Consider the following 19,002-nt stretch of genomic DNA (forward strand, 5'->3'; position numbering starts at 1 on the left):
TGCCCAGACGAGGCGGTGAGGAGTGCGGAGGATCCCGACCAGAGCCTAGCCGAAAGAAGCAAGGTCCGAGGTGTCAAGAGGCCCACCAGTTTTCCGAAGTTTTCCGAAAATTCCCGAAGTTTTCCGAAGTTTTCCGAAGTATCGAGTCGAGTCCAGTCGAGTTTTCCGAGGCCTTCTGTTTCCGTGCTTCCCGGTGAGTACCATTGCTGGGTCGTATCTAGACGGGTTTGGGTATACAAGTCCGGTCTGCACTGTTTTTAGGCAGTGTATCTGTACTGTTTAGCAGTATATCTAGTATTCCGAATTTCTGAATTTTTGCACTGTTACAACAGTGTATCTGTACTGTTGAGCAGTACATCTAGTATAGTGGGGTAGTCATCTATGTTTTAAATGTTTTTTGTGATTAATGTCGTGGTATGAATGTGATTGTTTTTCTTGTGCATTATTGTGTTTTCTTGTATAAATAGTTACATTCAGAATTAAGTATCAAGGATCGAGCATTTCAGTATCAAGTAGGCACAATGCCGTTTTTTAACAAGTTAAAGCAGATAGGAACTAGGAAAGGGATGTTAGAGGAAGAAATTCCGATCCCCCCTAGGGACACTCCAGGTAATTTCATGTATAATAAACATGGCATAGACGCCATATTGTATCTAGAGTTATGGACCGATTATACAAAGCACCTAGAGGAAAGATACCGATGGCCAGTTAACGGAACATGGGATGCCGAGTGCATCATAAAGGTAGAAGAAGCATTACGGAAAAAGAAAGCCAGACAATCTCAGAAAGACGCCATAGAATTTTGGCGTAAGGAATCACATAAACGTGCTGAAAGAGCACTTCGTAGAGAAGACAGACTTAAAGAATCAGAAAAGGCCCAAGAAAACGAATTAGTTATTGAAGGAATTCGAGTAAAATCAGAACAAATAGATCGCATACGAAATAGCCAAGTGAACAACATGTATCTTTTGGCCGAAGGTACACCTGACGCCATTTCAGAAATACCGAAAAATTTGCCGTCACCATTAGTTCCAACTAAAGTAATGCACAAGACTACTAAAGACATATTCCTAAATTCATACTTAGAAGATGTAGCACCAGCTTACACCAATCTGCCTGTTCGTGCCCTGCCTGCCGAAAGGGACGGGGGCGGCACCCCGCCCCCAGATCATGCCTCGCCAGTTCCACAACAGACTTCTCCCGTTCCACCAGCCCCGCCGCTTCCTGTACTCAAAATTGACCTACCGAAACCACGTTTGCCTGATCCACCTAAACGACAAATTCAAGTTCAGATACAGACTCCGCAGGGAGGTAATGCACAAGCTTCCGCTTCAGGAGGTGCGACCGCGGGTCCTCAGACCCCGCCACCAACTCACAGATTCAATCTCAAAGGTATGCAGAGTCCTCTCACGTACAGGTCTCCCCACTCCTCTAATTCATCCCGCCTTGACGCATTAAAAGAAAACATGTCAGTTTGCAGATATGATCCAGTACCCGGAAAGGACGATTTAATGATATTGGCATCATTACGGTTAAGATCTGCTACTGATAACTTGTTATGCTATGTAGGAATGAAGGAGCGTCTAGACAGAATATATGAGTTTGTTCAGACAGGGAAAGACCCTGACAGTATTAAGGATGCCATGGAGAAACAGAAAGTTGGCATGCAAGCGCTGATACTACGATTCTTCATAAATTGTCTAATAAGAGAACGAGACAGGCCCGGAACAGATCAGAGTGAATTAGATGCATTGAACAAGTGGGGTCAAAATATAGCTGATGGAAAACATGACAGACAGAATTGCATAGACTCTATGTACAAGAAAATTAGGAAAGCAGTGATAGCAGCACACCAGAAAGAGAAAGAAGAGGCTTCCTCCGAGGAGGAAGAAGAACAGGAAGAATCCGAAAGAAATGTAGGAACAATAGCATATGTAGGTAAGGGAACTTACCTTAGGAAGGGTATCCGTCCAGAGAGCAAGAGAGTTTTCTTCTCGGCCTTGACAAATCCGAATTCTGCTGAACATCAGTTCCAGGAAACTGATAAAAGGCTTCGAGATCGAGTTGGGTACCATGTACTCAATTCTATGGATGAACAAGAACTAGCCCGATCAGCTGTATCATGGGCCGAAAATGCAGACATATATAATGATGACACAGTAGCACAGACATTTCTGAACCTCTCCCCCGACGAACAGAAATTAGCAGGTGTATACATGATTCAGCACCTTCTTATCAAATACAGGAAACATTATTCTGATCCAGGTCCCTTACACGAGACTCTAGAAGCACTACTGATGGATAGATGGAGAGGCTTAAGTACCAAATTAATTCAAATAATTCTAGAACAGCGACATAGATATGATACCTTTGTAAGCTCTGAATATGTTCCCGCCCCACCTCCAGAAAGAAAAATGTACCACATGCAATGCGGGGGTGGTATTGAAAGTCAGAACCCCTTACGAGAAGTGCACCCTGTTATGGGTGAGGATAAAATCTTGAAACGCGTGTATGTACACACGCCTCTGACTAAATTAGAACTGTTAGAAATGAAGAAACTAGTCCCGTGTCATGATAAAGACCCTGCAGGTTTTCATAGAGAGCTTAAAGACATGTTACTAATGGGGAATTACACGTATGATGATATCATGAAAATGTTGAAGGTATTATTGCCTACGGGTATATTCGAGAAATTAAAGGAAAAGGAATGGGAGGTGGGAGACACAAAGATTGCCTGGGCAGAAATAGAGGATGAAGAAAAGAAACGGGTCCCAGGGTTAGGCCTTGGGGACAAAACTAAAGCATTACCAGGTTTGATAGTACAGGTCCTGCCCAGATTATTGACAACTAGAAAGGAGGATTGGGATGCAATCTCGTCCTGTAAACAGAAACATGATGAAGATACTAGTGACTTCTATTCAAGATTCGAGAAATGTTTTATTATCAATAGTGGCCTCCAGCCAAGTAGCGAGTCGTACCCGCATCTTTTTGTATCAAAGTTAGTCGAGAATTCCCTACCGTTAGTCAAAAACCGTGTGTACAAGGTTGAGAGTACATGGCAAGCAAATACGCCATCACAGATGTTACAAATGTTACAATATCATCAGAACAGAATTAGAGAAGAACAAGATCAGGAACAAAAACGCATGAAAGACACAAAGATGAAAATGTTAGTAGCTCAGACGGTCCCATCCGACGGTCACAGAAAGGGTGCGACCCAGACAAGTCACACTGCAGCTCCCGTTAAAGGGACATGTAATTACTGCAAGCAGCCAGGTCACTACGTACATGAATGCCCAGTTCTGAAACATAACATAGCGACAGGTAAAACTAAAGAAAGACCGCATCCGCCTAGACAAGACCATAACCAGCATCAGTCTTCACAGAATACACAGAGTACACAGCCTATGCATGCTTCTTCGACTCCAGCACAGACCGTAGCGGTACCACAGCCACAGCCCATTGCTGCAACTCAGCAAGTTTCACAGCAGATGTACCAGTATGCCCAGTCCGCTTACCCCGAATATTCCCGATATACATGAAACAGCCTAGAGAGGGAAGGTGGCTTGCCTCTTATTGAGATTCCTGTAGATCAAGAAGGTCCTTATGTACACAGTCAAGTATTGGGAAAAGACAGAAAGTTTTTAATTGACACAGGGGCAAGTCGCACTACAATCAGCCATGATGAAGTTCCAGGGGCACCCCTCTCAGGCTCACAAAATGTTTCCCTTGGTTTTTCAGGACAGCCTATTGTAAATGAGGTATCAGAACCAGTTCCCCTGGCTGTGGGTCCATTATCACGTGTTACAGACCTGTTACTCACGAAATCATGTCCAGAAAATCTGTTAGGAATTAAAACATTGAAGGCTCTAGGAGCTATAATATGCTGTTCCCCGGAGGGAGTTAGACTCTTTCTGCGGGATTTCAAGGGTCATTATGTTCTGCGTGAATTTGATGTCAGATTGAAAAATGTACCAGATTACTTGTGGGCAAAAGGCCCAACTGATGTAGGCTGTATGCACATTACACCATACCGCGTTACTCTCAAGGCAGGTGTTGTATTACCCAGAATCAGACAATACAAGTTACCACCCGATGCTGTAGTGGCTTTACTGAAAATCATTGAAGAGCTCATTGCCCAAGGAGTGGTCGTCGAGACCGACTCCAATATCTGTAATTCACCCATCATTCCGATTCTTAAACGTACTGATCCCAATGCACCGCCAGTATATCGGCTGGTGATTGATCTTCGAGAATTAAATAAATGCATTATTCCACAGTATCCTGTGGTCCCCGATATCTCATCCTTATTGACTGCCATTGATTCAGAAGCAACGTTCTTTACTGTAATTGATCTCAAGAACGCCTTCTTCAGCGTGCCTATTGATCCAGAGAGCCAATATCTCTTCGGATTCAGTTTAAATGGACGCAGCTTCAAATTTTCGCGCGCACCTCAAGGATTCACAGAAAGCCCCAGCATCTATAGTCAAGCACTGAAAAGACAACTAGATTGTATTCAAATGCCAGTTAACACCGCTTTACTGCAATACGTCGATGATCTGCTGATCACCGCACGAAGTGAGCCCGAATGTGAAAAAGCATCACTGACAGTTTTACACTTCCTGGCCGACAAGGGACACAAGGTGTCTCCTTCGAAGCTACAATTCTGTGTTCAGCAAGTTGTGTACTTGGGTCACTTGCTGTCCAAAGTGGGGAGACAGCTCACTCCCGATCGCATTCAGTTAATTGCAAACATGCCACAACCCCAGACACAAAAGGAAGTGCGGGCCTTCATAGGCCTCACCTCGTACTGCAGACAATGGATTCCCCAGTACGCATTTCTAGCCAAGCCACTCATCCAGTTAACGACACAGGAGGCAGCGACTTCGACTGCCCTCCCTTGGACTCAGGAACATACACAAGCTTTTGAAGACTTAAAGAAAGCCTTATGTCAAGCACCAGTTTTAGCGACACCATGTTACAGCAAACCGTTTACACTTTTTGTTACAGAACGTGATGGTACAGCGTTGTCTGTCCTCACCCAAGATCAAGCAGGTTCACATAAGCCTTGTGCTTATTTTTCTAGTACATTGGATTCAGTAGCCCAAGCACTCCCTGCGTGCTTAAAGTCAGTAGCAGCAACAGCGTTAGCAATAAGACAAAGTGACTCAATTGTTTTAGGTCATCAGTTAACAGTTCAAGTACCACATTCTGTAGAGGTTTTGTTAAACAGAACCCAGACTCAACACTTGACTATAGCACGACTGACAGGTTATGAATTAACACTATTCCAGCCACACATAGAAATCAGACGCTGCAGTATCCTGAACCCCGCAACACTGTTACCAACAGTTATGACAGATCCAGCCCCACATGATTGTATAGAAATCATTAATGCAGTAACAAAGCCTAGACGAGATTTAACAGATGTTCCATTGACAAATCCAGACCTGACACTTTATGCGGACGGTTCATGCATGAGAACAAGTACAGGAGAATTAGTGGCCGCATATGCCGTGACCACTGAAACTGAAGTTAAAGAAACACATCGTATTGACACACTGTCTGCTCAAGCAGCAGAGCTCATCGCTCTGACCCGAGCTTGTATTCTAGCCAAGAACAGAAATGTTAACATATACACTGATTCCCGTTATGCCTTCGGGGTTGTACACGACTTCGGAGTCCTCTGGCAAGAACGAGGTTTCCTGACCTCTCATGGGGCCAAGATTCAACACGGTCCCCTCATTCAAGCACTGTTAGAAGCAATACATTTGCCCTCGGGCATATCAGTCATGAAGTGTAAGGCACATACTAAAGTTACAGATTCTGTTTCCCAGGGTAACGACCTGGCAGACCAGACAGCAAAACATACAGCACTGACTCACATCCAGATTACTGATGTGACAAAGACAATAGTACCGGCAAAGTGTATGACAGTTAGAGATCCCGCCCTAGACGTAATTGACATTCAGACACATGCTACGCCAGATGAAATAAAGAAATGGACTGAACTAGGAGGGATCCAGACAGATCAAGGTTGGATAACGAAGGAAAAATCTATATGGTTTCTCCCTGACTCAATGGTTCAAGTCATGATAAACACAGCACATAGCCCGGCACATCTAGGAGAGAAGGCGATGTTAGACAGTTTGCAAAATCTCTGGTACAACAAACACTTACGAGCAGCAGCAAAACAGAAAGTGCGTACTTGCATGATCTGTTGCCAGTTCAATCCAGGTAAAAGCGTCCCTGTAGAACAAGGTGGATTTCATCCTCCCGATCACCCTTTTGAAGTCCTCCAGATGGATTATATCCAGATGAACAGTTGTCGAGGTTTTAAATATGTCCTTGTAGTTGTTTGTGCTCTGTCCCGCTGGACCGAAGCATACCCAGTTCCAGACTACACTGCTCCGACCACTGCCCGACAGTTGGTTCGTGAATTCTTCCCACGGTACGGTTTGCCCCGTGTCGTGTATTCAGATAACGGACAGCCATTCTCGTCCGAGTTGATGAAACAGGTTTCCCTTTTGCTAGGATATCAGTGGAGGTTCCACTGTGTCCGACATCCCGAAGCAGCAGGCCTTGTAGAAAGGCATAATCAGACACTAAAAATCCGCCTTGCAAAGATCTGTCAAGAAAAGGGGGTCGACTGGATAGTCGCCCTGCCCGTGGCACTATTCTACATGAGAATGGTCGCCCATTCAAGATCAGGGCTATCCCCGTACGAAGTGGTCTTTGGCAGACCACCGAATATGTGGGGGACGCCCATTCCGAAGAAAATAACTGATGTTGATTGCAATATGTTGACAGATTACCTTGCCTCCTTGATGTCTGCACTCCAATCATGTCGTTCACAGGTTGCCGCAGCTTTTCCTGACAACACTGATGTAAAGCAGCACGAGGTCCGTCCTGGGGACCTGGTACTCGTCCGGAATTTCGACCGGAAAAGTCCGCTGGAGCCCCGCTGGAAGTCCCCGAAGACCGTCCTCCTTACCACCAGGACCGCCGTAAAGATAGAGGGGAGAAAGGGGTGGGTCCACACGAGTCACATCAAACTTTGCAATGAACTAAAAAACGGACTAAAACAGGACTCTGACTCGTCCACCCCCACCAAAGACTGTGTTGAAAGAAAAGACGTTACAGTGTCTGAACGAGAAAAGACTCCCCAAGAACTATATCGTATGAAACTCCGATCTAGCAAGTCAGACAGTTTAATTGTTTAAGTCCTCCCCTAGGTGAATCGGTTAAATAGTTTCTGACATGTATCCCCTAGATCGAGATAGAGAGAGAGAGAGAGAAGCAAAGAAACGTACATACTGTAAATCACTGCGTAGTCACTGTATAGTGACGTTGTTAATAATGTTTTTTCTAAGTATTCTAATTATTATTGCCAGCATTCTGCTACCTATATATTGGCCTATTTTCAGGCGTGAACAATCTGTTTACAATGTCTCTGCTGAACACACTTTTAGTGAACTTCCTGCACATGAACTCTCTTACAGACTTGCGCTGCGCAACAATACATTCATTAGTATGTTACACCACTCCCATCAGACAAATAATGCTACCGACTGCTGGATATGTGGCCGACTCCCTCCCTACCAGAATTACAAGGGAGCTCTGCCCCTCTTTCCGTACCCGTTCACTCACAACGGCTCCTGTGGGGCATGGTTTAAAATAATTAATTCCTTAGATCCTGATATTGCTGTTTTCGATGGGGGCTGGGTTTGGGGAAACTTGAACTTAGTCCTGCTCAACGTCTGTTATCCTGATAAAGAGGGACTTCCCACTCGAATAGGAACTGATCTAGAAAATGAAGTATATGGATTAGGTAATTACACAATTAGCCTTATGATCCTTACTGTTGAATCCGAGGCTGCTCCAGTTCTGCCCCATATGTTAGTATTACCAGTCACAGGTGAATTATGTGTTAGCAAGAAAGGTTCAGTACACGTAGGTCATAGTAAATGCACTACTGTGGTCGAATTCAGTGATCATGGAAAATCGTCTTTCAAAGCTATCAGTCACTCCTATTTTGTTTGTGGTCATACCGCATACATACGCTTGCCTCCAGATTGGGATGGTACCTGTTACATTGCATTCCTTCTGCCACCTGTTTTTCTAGCTCCCCCAGATTACCATAGAAATACGAATCTAGTACCGAATAGACCCAAAAGAGATATTCCACTTGTCGACTACACAGAAACGGCATGGGAACAGTACACTGATTTCAATAAAGGATTCTTTTTCTTTCTAGGACCTGTCCAAAACAGTAAATTAATACGTAGATTAACTAGAACACTTGAAGCAGTAGTACATGAAACTGCCTCCGCCTTAGGTAACTTAACAGAGGAGCAATCTGCTATGCGGGTTGTTGTCCTTCAAAATCGTCTTGTTATTGACGTCATCTTGGCAGATAGAGGTGGAGCCTGTAAGGTCATCGGGTCAAGTTGCTGCGTTTTCATCCCACAAAATGCACCATCTGTCTATCAAGCTATTACCCGTCTGCATAAAATTGCGAATCAGATACATCAGAATCCAGGCACCTGGACTTGGTCCGGTTGGTTCTGGACAACGTTAACAGCTTGGGGATGGAAGATCTTATCATTCCTAGGCATTGGCCTTGTTATAGTATTCAGCTGCTGCCTGTGCCTACAGTGTGGGCCAGCGATATGTGGACTGTGTGCCACATCGTGCATTGAACATTCCAGTTTTCTCTCAAATAGTCAAAGAAAGAAAGATGAACATATAATGTTACAAGAACAGACTGATCGATTCATGAGGATCGATGTATCATGAAGGGTCCGTAGGGAACAAGGAGGGAATGAGGTAATCTAAATTTTATGGTCAAGTTGTGTTCCCTAGCGAGTACCCCACCGTCTCCATGTACGAGTTAAAGTGCATGTAACTTCCCTCCTGTGTCAGCTATGAAGACGCAAATACATTTGCGTCCAACGTTAACATGTCCTCTTTCAGACCCACCATGAATGGGTCGAATGGTCCGTTCCTAAGTATGCTATGCCAACGTCTTTTTGTAGTATACTACTACGTTTTTCAGCTCTGGCTGAAGTAGGCCCTGAATCTCTGCCACCGAGCCTCTTTTCTGGCTTCTGACTCCGAGAAATCTCTGCCCAGGCAGCCCCTGTACTCGTGAACTCTGACTTACTTTCAGCGCGGCCCCTCGCGCTCGGCTCAGCCTGCTGCCTGCCAAGATTGACTATAACCTTCGAGTTATCTGTTTCCCTCCCCGAAAATACATTCCTGCCTGCTAGCTTCAGTAAACATCCTTCCTCAGCTACAGGGCTAAAGGGCCGACCTGTCTCTGTGCAAGTAATTCATAGCTTCGTTGCCATGCTTCCATGGAAGGCCCCATGCCCCCACGCTTCTCATACAGACACCCAGGCGCTTATACACGCACTCACAGCAAGTATAGAATAGCTTCTGCCCCAGAGACCTTTCCGCCCAGATAGCTTAGTTCCTAAACATCAGATATCAGATATGATAGAAGCACAAGTTGATCTGACATGCCAGACTTTTGTCTCTTTCCGTCAGTATAAATGTCAAGTCCCCTGCACCCCTCCAATTACACGTCATGCAGCTGCGCGCACATCCAAGCTTCCGATTTCTGCTGACATTGCCACATTTTCCGTTAGTGCCACCCCTTTGTGACACCTATCAGTGACGTTTCCAGAACACACCTCTAGTTCACGCCTCTTGATTACGCACATGTACCACGTGCATATTGTTATCTTGTCTTCTCTACGCTGTTACGCCTTCTATACTGTTTTCAATGGTGTACAATAAGTATATAAGCTATGTACTGTAAATAAAATGTTAGCGCGCTCATCTATCCCTTCTGACACCCTGTGTGGTGGTCAGAACATGATATCTTGGCCATGACTATTCCTTTTTAAGGAATAAAACCCTTAGAACTCTAACACCACGGACTCTGTCTTTTTTCACCCGATCTGAGTTATTATTGATTAAGTACTTACCTGCATAGAAATTAAGAGAGTAAATTATTTATTTACGTCACAGCAAGGCCACAACGTATTTCTTTTTTTGCCCTGGGTAACCTGGTCTTATCCGGAGCACCCACACCTTTAAATATTGTTGAAGGCCCAGGGTACCCAAGGACCCGCCAGACTCGATGGTCAGCACCCCTCTTGTTTTTTCCCACATTGTTTTGTATTGTGGGTACCCCGGTCCCACCCAGGACACCCACACTTTACCCCAATGTTAGGGCAACGGGGGCAGGCCCCCTCTGCCCTGCCGGCTCCACAGCCAGCACCCATGCCAGGTTTTGGCAGGAGCAAGCTTGATTTCTTTGCTCCTGTTTGGCTGGGAGCAGCTTGTGTTTCTTCTCCCGCCGGGTGGGAGCAATCCTGTGTTTCCTGCCCGCAAGAGTGCAGGCAGCGAGATAGATTTGTTCTCCCTCGTGGTGGAATAGTTTTAGTAAACTCTTGCTTGTGAAGGCAGGAAACAAAACACAGTGAACCAGGGGCTGGGGTCACCGGGACAATGTCTTCTATTGGTCACCAGGGGCCATAAAGTGGTTTGAAAAGGGGTCCCCATAACCCCCTCTCAAAATAAAGAAAGAATACGTTGGAGCCTAGGAAATGGGTCCCTGGGTCTGTTAAGAGGCTATGGGAGGGGCTGCATGCCCCCTCTCCCAATAAACAAAGAATGGATCAGGCCCCAGCACATGCGGTCAACAGGGCTGTTATATGGATCAGGGAGGGGGCCCCATAGCCCCCTCTCATGATAAATTAATAATACATCAGGCTCCAGGGATTGGGGCCTCCAGCCCATTATCTGACTTGGGGGGGTGGGGGGGGGGGCACATTCGTGCTTCCTCTCCATTTTATTATAGAAACTTGAAATGTGCTAACTAGGTTATCTGATTTCACTTTGTACAAATCAGCCAGTAAATGATTACCTATTTGCCGTTCCTTATGTTAAAGCTTTGTTTTTACTTCTCTGTTCATTTTCTGCAGTTTTTTTATAGCGCAAACTCGACTCTAAGGTATTGGAGTGCTTTACATAAGCACCCGTTATATTACACAAGGTCACAATCAATGTTTATAGGCACTGACAGATTGAGTGATTTGCCCCAAATCACAGGATGGTGTTGAGCCGACCCAAGACTAGAACCTTATTCTCCAGTACCAAAGTCAGCAGCTCCGGTCATAATGCCACATCAAGGGTAGGAGGACGGTGGCAGGCAGAAGCCACATGAAATCTCAGCTTGTTATGGGCTTGAGATTCCAACAGATTCAGGCTCAAGCCTACAGTGGCTCGCCCACCTCTACCCACCACGGTGGGGTGTTTATAAAAAATTGTGCCCCAACATTTTTTTTTCTAACATTGGCCAGGGAGGGGATCAGGGGGTTCATCTGGGTCCTCCCCACCAGGCCTAGGGGGCTAGGGGGTAAGGGTATCCCTACCTTGCCCCCATACATTATTTATTTTTTTAGGCCATTTTAGGGCACAGGGATTGAGCCCCAGAGTCCTAAAACGGCTGCTAAACATATTTTTTGAAGTTGGAAGTAGCCAATCAGATCGTTATCGTTTGATCTGTCAGTCTTACGATACTCCTTTGTCTCTAGATATCTATACATTTTTATCCTAATTTCTCAAAATCTATTGAATTGGTTTACACCAAATCCCAAGAATCACGCTTTCTGTGAAAAATATAGTTTTCTGCCAAATGTTGTGTAATTCTGTTCAGTGGTTTTTGCTCTAGCTATTTATAAAGTTCCTAGGGGAAGCTGCATGGGAAAAATGCATTTTGAGATCGTTCTCCTCTTTTCCTCGGCCCCCGCTTGAGAGAATCACACCAACATTTTTCAAGAATTAACTCAGGTGGATGAACCTTTTTTTTGGAAAGTTTTATGAAGATTCATCAACCTACACAAAAGTTGTTGACAACCCAAAAAATCTATTTCTTATGGAAACCTGGTCATAACCATAACTACATAGGGTGACTGTGTGTAATTATACAGTGACATTTGCCCCTGTGTAGTTATATTTAGGACTGTGTTTCCATTAGAAATTAATTATTTGTTTGCAAAAAATGTGATGCCATTTGATGAATCTTCATGGAACTTTCCAAAACAAAAAGTCTCATTAACCTCAGCAGTTTCCTGAAAATATTTGGGGTGGTTTGTCAACTTGAGATGGAGAAAAAGTGGGGGAGGGGTCCCAAAACACATTTCCCCAGAGCAATTTCCCATAGGAACTTTAAGCTGATTGGATTTAAACCAAATTCGGCAGAAAGCTAGATCTTTTTTCACATACCGTGCTTTTTGGGTTTTAGTGTGAATTTGTTTAATAGTTTTTTTAGATATTAAGGTTCAAAATGAATAGATATATCACGCAACTGTAGTACTGAAGTACCAGCAGATCAAAAGATTAGATTTGATTGGCTGCCTCACATCAACAAAGATGTATGCCAGCCATTTTAGGACTCTAGACTGAGCACATGTGTCTGGAACAAAAAATGCAAATAAAATATAGGGGCAGGGTAGGAATACCCAGACCCCCCAGAACTTGTGGGGGCGGGGTGTCCCAGAGGGACCCGCTTGGCCCAAAATCTAAAAATGATTTCTTACGGTACTGAGGGAAAAATAATTATATACAAAATGGTGGGACCCCCCATTTCAATGAAAAACTCCTTGGTTGGGCCAGGGCATCACTATTTGTGTAGGGGAAGGGGCATGCAAGCCCCCTGCTCAAGCAAATTAATGGCCCTGGGGACGCCATTCCCCAGGGCCTGAGCTTTTTCTTAATTTTTTAATGAAGAGGGAGCATGCAGGCCCCCTCCCCGAGTAATTTCATGGCCATGCGGACCCCTTCATCAGGGCCCAATATCTTATTTGGGGAGTCAGCGTCGGGCAGTGAAAAGGCCTTAAGACTCCATCGCCAAGGGGCGAATATGAATGAGTGTCCAGAGGACCTTATACCCCTTAACACTGTATTGCTCCCTGCCCACTAGAGAGCATGCAGGGGACAAAAGCTGTCCCGGTCAGGGAACATAGCTTTGCCCCCTCCTAGTGGGAGCATAGAGATGGTGCGGGCAGGGGAGCCCACAATGGCTGTGGGGGCCATGGGCCTACCCCCGCAATGCTCAACAGTTGAGGATCATGTTGTGGGTGCCCCGGGTGGTACCAGGGCACCCACTAAAAGTTTTTTAAAAATACAAATAAAAAAAGATATGGGTAGCGAGGCAATGAACTTCCTGTGCTGTCATGTGGGTGTCCCGGGTGGAACTGGGGCACGCAAGAAAAAAAGTAGTTGCGGTCTCACCTCTTCACTATTGACATGACAAGACCGCTCACTGTATATTCACTGCTCCCTTCTGGGAAGCACCCCTTATAATGACCTGCATGTGCTTTATTTTTAATAACCATGCATGAAAAATGTACCTTGACTTTCTATGCATTGATTCCTCATCTTCCCGTCTTCAGAGTAGCCTTTCTCTTATCTTCCATGCTGAAACCACCTAGCTCCCACTAATGATCACATCTAAGTGGTATTAATATAATTCATCTCACAAAGTAACTGGAGTAAATGCATGTCATTTTTTGTTGAGCGTACAGGACTAATCACAATAACTAACAATAACCACTGGATTAACCACAACCTTGGGTTCAGGAGAAGCATGCTACCCACTGTACAGTGCTTCAAAGCCTCATCAGGAGTAGTAATCTCTATTTAAGAGAAATTACAATTAGTAAAAACAATTTACAAAAGTGTTGTGGGGGCTGTAAGGAGTACAGCAGCCCCCCAGAAAAGTAACAAAAAATGTAAGTCTCCTGGGACATTGAATGCATGACCCCAGGAGAGCTTACCATTATTTTTAATATACTCCGAGCTGGAGCTGTATGCTCTTCAGCTAGTGTGCAAGCATCCCTAGTGGTTGGCACGTTGACTACATTTTGTGGCCTGAGGAGTGTTAAAGAAGGACTCAAACACACATTTATGGCTATTTCGAATATAAATATTTTATTATACATATGTTTATGAGAAAATAATGATTGCATTGCTTTGTGTGTATTTATAAAGGATTCATTTGGAATAAGGCTATTGATACATTTTTGCAGCAACTTTTTGACTTAGCCAATAGGTCTGCTTTGTATAGACTGATGTGCTGATCCCTTGTTAATTCCAATAGGCCAGCCTTTTATATTTTGATGTTCTGACCCTTTGACAAAGCCAGTAGGTCTGCTTGACTGAAAATAACATCTCTTCATATTGTTAAAAAAAATCACTGAAAAGAACAAAAGATAATGTGATGTTATAGTTAGGTCTGGTAATGATATCTTACTTAACAGTTAAAAAAAACTGAAATTCACTGAAAAACAAAGATGAGAGTGATGTTAGAGTTTGGTGAAAATGGTAGTTTAAATGTAGCATTTTAAACTCACAAAAACACTGAAATTCACCAGTTATACTTAACTAAAGTAACTTTAGCTTGCGCCCTTGCCATGCACTACTTATGGCTTCACATATTACATCACATATTACATCACTCATCTGATTAGTGACCGCCAGGTGGGAGCACATTGCACTTTCCCTGCCTGCACTCTCAGACAGGGAAATAGACAGTGTTCCTGGCAGGGCTGGAATGATAACTGAAACGGGCCCTGGCAAAGTGCTCGGCCGACCTGAGGGATGGAGGGGGGTGGTAATGGAACGTTTTGTGCCGCTTTTTGTTGCTGGGGGAGATATTGCACATTGCAGCTACTAGAGATGGAGTCCCTTTTATTAAAATATCGGCCCCAAGTGAAGGGGTCGCCTGGGCCTCTTTTTTTACTTTTACCACAGATTTGTGGATCCTAAGCAAATTTGCTACAATTTTTTTTTTTAACTTTTTTTCCTGCTTGCAGGGTTTTTTTGCGGCAGCACTACTAGGCCTAGGGGGTATAGGTATTCCGGTCCTGCACTCTTATGTTTTTTTTTTTACATTTTTCCTAGTACTCGGGCTGCCGCCACATCCTTGTTGATATGATGATAGCCAATCAGATCTCACCAAGAGATCTGTCATCCTGCAGGTACTCCACATCATGTATATATAATTTTGTTTGCATTATTTGCTCTAAAATTACTGAATAGATTTACACCAAATCACAATTAGCACTCTTTCTAGACCAAGATGTAGCTTTCTGCCAAATTTGGAGTGAATCATTTCAACCATTTGGGATGAAGCTGTGTCTACAGATCCTATGGAAAATAAATGAGGAAAACGTGTTTTGGGTCCCCGCGTTTTGGGACTCTCTCTTTTCCTCATCCCCTACTTGATGGATCACCCCGAAACTTTCTGTGCACAAACTAGAGAAAAAGAAGCACTTTTTTGAAAAGTTTAAAGAAGATTTGCCAAACGCCGTCAAAGTTATTAGCAACACAAAAAAGAGGAGTTTTAAACAGTTCAGTGTGAAGTATGGATTCCAACAGCAAACTGCCAGCTACAAATCAATTGTCAGGTCTACTAGGATTATGTGGCATAGAGGACCAAATTTGGTGGCAGACTTCTTCAAGTTATGCAGAAAAGAAGCAAATTATGCTGCACATTCTCTGGTATTTTTATCCATTGGAGCTAAGAACATTTTTGTGAAATTTGCAAATTATATAAAAATGTGGTATATTCATACTTATACAGTACGGGCTTTGACCACAGAATCACATAAGTCCACTGACCTTAACCATTGTCCTTGGTTATTTCCACAATGTATTCATAAAAGATCAATAAAGCTAAACATTATGATTCTGATTGAAAGCTGTATTTAGAAAACAGCTGTTTCAAGCTGAGACCATGGCCTAAGTTAAACATGTCATAGCGAAAATATGTAACAAGTAATATGTGTAATATGGTCCTGAATTACCATTTCATTGTTCTGTTGACATTTACAAACGGTCCGGCCTTTGGCCTCATAGTTTATGATGTCATCAGAACTTCTTATTGGGAATATTGAACCGTATTACACAGCTACCCATTGTGCACTCCCTTCCTCATTGCAAATCTTTTTTTTGTAGGGTTGTCGCTGCAACGAAAATCGATCATATTTTAATAGAAATTAAATCTTATCATCCAAAGTAAAGCTCCCTCTTCTATTCAAGAAATAATACTAATTACTCAACTTAAAATGCGACCCCTTTGTAAAGTCTGCCCTGACCGCAATACCAATCTTCCTGCGTGGGAGGAAGTATGGTCTTCTATGGGCTACATTGGTGATTCTGGAACTTTGAGACATGCTCTTTAGGCGTATCTAGGCCTGGCTTCCCCACTTCTCCAGAACACTGTGATCCTGAGCAAATCACCATCTTGTGTGCTGTGCATTTCCTGCCTCTTTAAAAACGTTTTTAAAAGCTGGAAAAGAAGTATGGGTGCAGTGAATGATGATGTGACTGTCTTCACCACACCGTTTGTAAATGCAGCAAATTAAAATACAGTACATGTTACAATGGATTTCTAACTTCAAGATTGTGCAATGTACTACTGGCAACTACGAATACCACCAACACAAATGTAATCCAACACAATGGTTCAGCACCCCACAAAATATACAGATGACAATGGTAGTCAAAACAATGATCAAGAAAAACAATTCAGTAGGACTTAAAGTTTTCTTTCTTGCTTTTATTCAAAGTCTTCATGAAAAAACGTAGCCAACGCGTTTCGTCAAAAGGACTTCTTCAGGGCGAAAGATATTGAGGACGTTTGTCGATAGTTTTTCTCTCAAGACTTTTCTGTTCAGAGCTTCAAGTGTGTGTGGCATTAATAGCCTTATTATAAAGGATAGTAGTCAATTCCTCCTAATCAATGTACATCATGGTAGATAGGCCATCAGAATGGTTTCATTATCCACAACCAATTTGTACTACTGAATTGTTTTTCTTGATCATTGTTTTGACTACCATTGTCCTCTGTATATTTTGTGGGGTGCTGAATCATTGTGTTGGATTACAAAAATGTTGGGAGTCTAGGGGTATATGACTTCAGGTTCCTGGCACCCACAACAAATAACTGTACCATAAAACATTGGATAAAGTGCAGCCATCTTGGCCCTATACCCCTGTTCTAGTGTTTTTCACCAACACAAATGTGTTTACGTAAATTGACCAATACTTTCTACGGTATTCAATACAGTTACCACAAAATGTTTACGTGGTCAAGTCAACAACCCATAAAATGAACACTGTAGGAGAGCCCATGTTTAATTAAATTAAAGGACCAAAACTCAAGTAACAAATAATCAACTTAAAAAACCCTGCATAACTAGAACATTCATCTTAAATATAAAGTATTTGTAGCACACAACAGAAAGAATGAATGAATTTTTTATTAATAACACATATTTAATATGATATATTTGTTTTAATTAGCAAAACTGTGAACCCCCACCCACAAATGTACAAATATAAAAGTTAAAAACATTAATATTACTGTTACATCCCTAATCCAGCGTCCAAAATTAAACCATTGGGTCCTACAAAGTAATGCTCAGTTTTCCAAAAACACATTGCAACAGGTTTCAGTGGTCTAAATGTCTTGTTGTAGTTAACCTTCTTCAGGACATAAAAATATTTTCATAGATATTTTCATAGATACTTTTTCATAGATTAAGGGTCTGTAAGGCCACTGTGTTCTGGTAAAACCGATCAGAATCTTCCTGGACTTTAGAGGGACTAATGACTTCTCGTAATATTGCTAGGCACGCCCAACTTTATTGTACATACTTCAAAGTCACTCATGCCACAAGTAGTTTTCAGATTTGAAACCAAACTATGAGGAGCAATAGGTAAAATGTGCCCCATCTAATGAAGTCACTGTGATGTACTGAGGGTATATAAACAGCGATAGTCCAAATTACAAAATGTCAGAGAGCCTGTGTGTGATGTGTCCAGTTCAACCTAAACCTTCTGTACAACCTGAAAGTGCCTGGCGGTGTTTTGTGGGAAGTGGATCGCTATAGATCTCCGTATGGTGTACAGATCTCCCTGTGTAGATCTACCAGTAACAACTAACAAACTGTTCCCAGAAACACCGTTCACTATATGTGTCTCTTTGTACATTTCACTATATGTTCCACAAGTAAAAAAACGTAATGTCTCCAAGTGACATAAAAATGCCGACTGAAAACAAGAAACAAGATTTGTATCTTATCAACTAGAATTTTCACCACAGCGTTTTGCGACGGGCTTCAAGGTGCTGCTTAGAAATTGTGCACTACACTACAGGTTGGTGACCTCAGAACGCAGAGGCGCTGCTGTGAAGGTATTTACATTTACCTGTTCCGACTGTACGGGTATAGCTGCGCGGCTGCTCAATGAATCAAACGGCTTTTAATATGAAAGTATCCGCCGGGCCCCCAGCCTGCTGTTGGAAGAGCGCCTCGTCCCAGACAGCGAGCCTACAATGAGCGCCTACCAGCCTCTGCTTCCGGGCGCGTCCTCGGCTCTGCTCCCGCGGCGCTCCAGGGACAGGGGACGGAACCACGACGCTCCCTGGTGTGGAAGAGACGCGTGGGTAAAGTTGCAGAAGGGCGCCTCGACTATCCCCAGATTGTCACTGCTGTGTGTGTGTGAGGGAAGCTAAGCCTTTTAGGAGCGGTTAAGAATTCACTCCCACCACTCCCTGAGAACCGAAAGAATTTGGCAGCGGGCCCCGCTCGTCCACCTGTACAATTGAGGGCTGAGCACTAGGCGGTGGATGTACCGAGTCCGCCAGGAGCGTCCCGGGCCTGCCCTTCCTGGCGAGCACGCACACCTCCTCCGGGAGGGGGAGGGGGTTACAGCGCCCTGCACGACTCGCGGCGCTCTGGAAAGACCTCAGCCGCCCTACAGAAATAGCACAGATTTCTCTGTGGTAGTCAGTCAATACACCACCAGAAATGTACCCCTCTCACTAATCCCGTGCTATAAATAGCTCACTGAAGATCCTGCGAGACAGATATGCCAAAGTTTAACCGGCAGAGCTGACCCAGCCTTTCATCTTTCGGG

At 43.7% G+C, this 19,002-nt stretch overlaps 1 protein-coding gene across 2 annotated transcripts in view; it reads right to left on the minus strand.

The window, feature by feature from the left end:
- The window catches only part of ZBTB7C (zinc finger and BTB domain containing 7C), a 366,470-nt gene that overhangs the window by 229,331 nt on the left and 118,137 nt on the right, over positions 1-19,002 (minus strand). The window contains exon 1 of one of the 2 annotated variants that reach the window (XM_086960361.1): positions 18,431-18,626. The exons of the other annotated variant lie outside the window; for it this stretch is intronic. The gene's annotated coding sequence lies outside the window, so the exon portion shown is untranslated. Of the gene's footprint in view, positions 1-18,430; positions 18,627-19,002 lie in introns of those variants that run through there. 2 annotated transcript variants of the gene reach the window in all.

This window comes from Lissotriton vulgaris, chromosome 3_1, assembly GCF_964263255.1.
Source record: "Lissotriton vulgaris chromosome 3_1, aLisVul1.2, whole genome shotgun sequence".
Classification (NCBI taxonomy): domain Eukaryota; kingdom Metazoa; phylum Chordata; class Amphibia; order Caudata; family Salamandridae; genus Lissotriton; species Lissotriton vulgaris.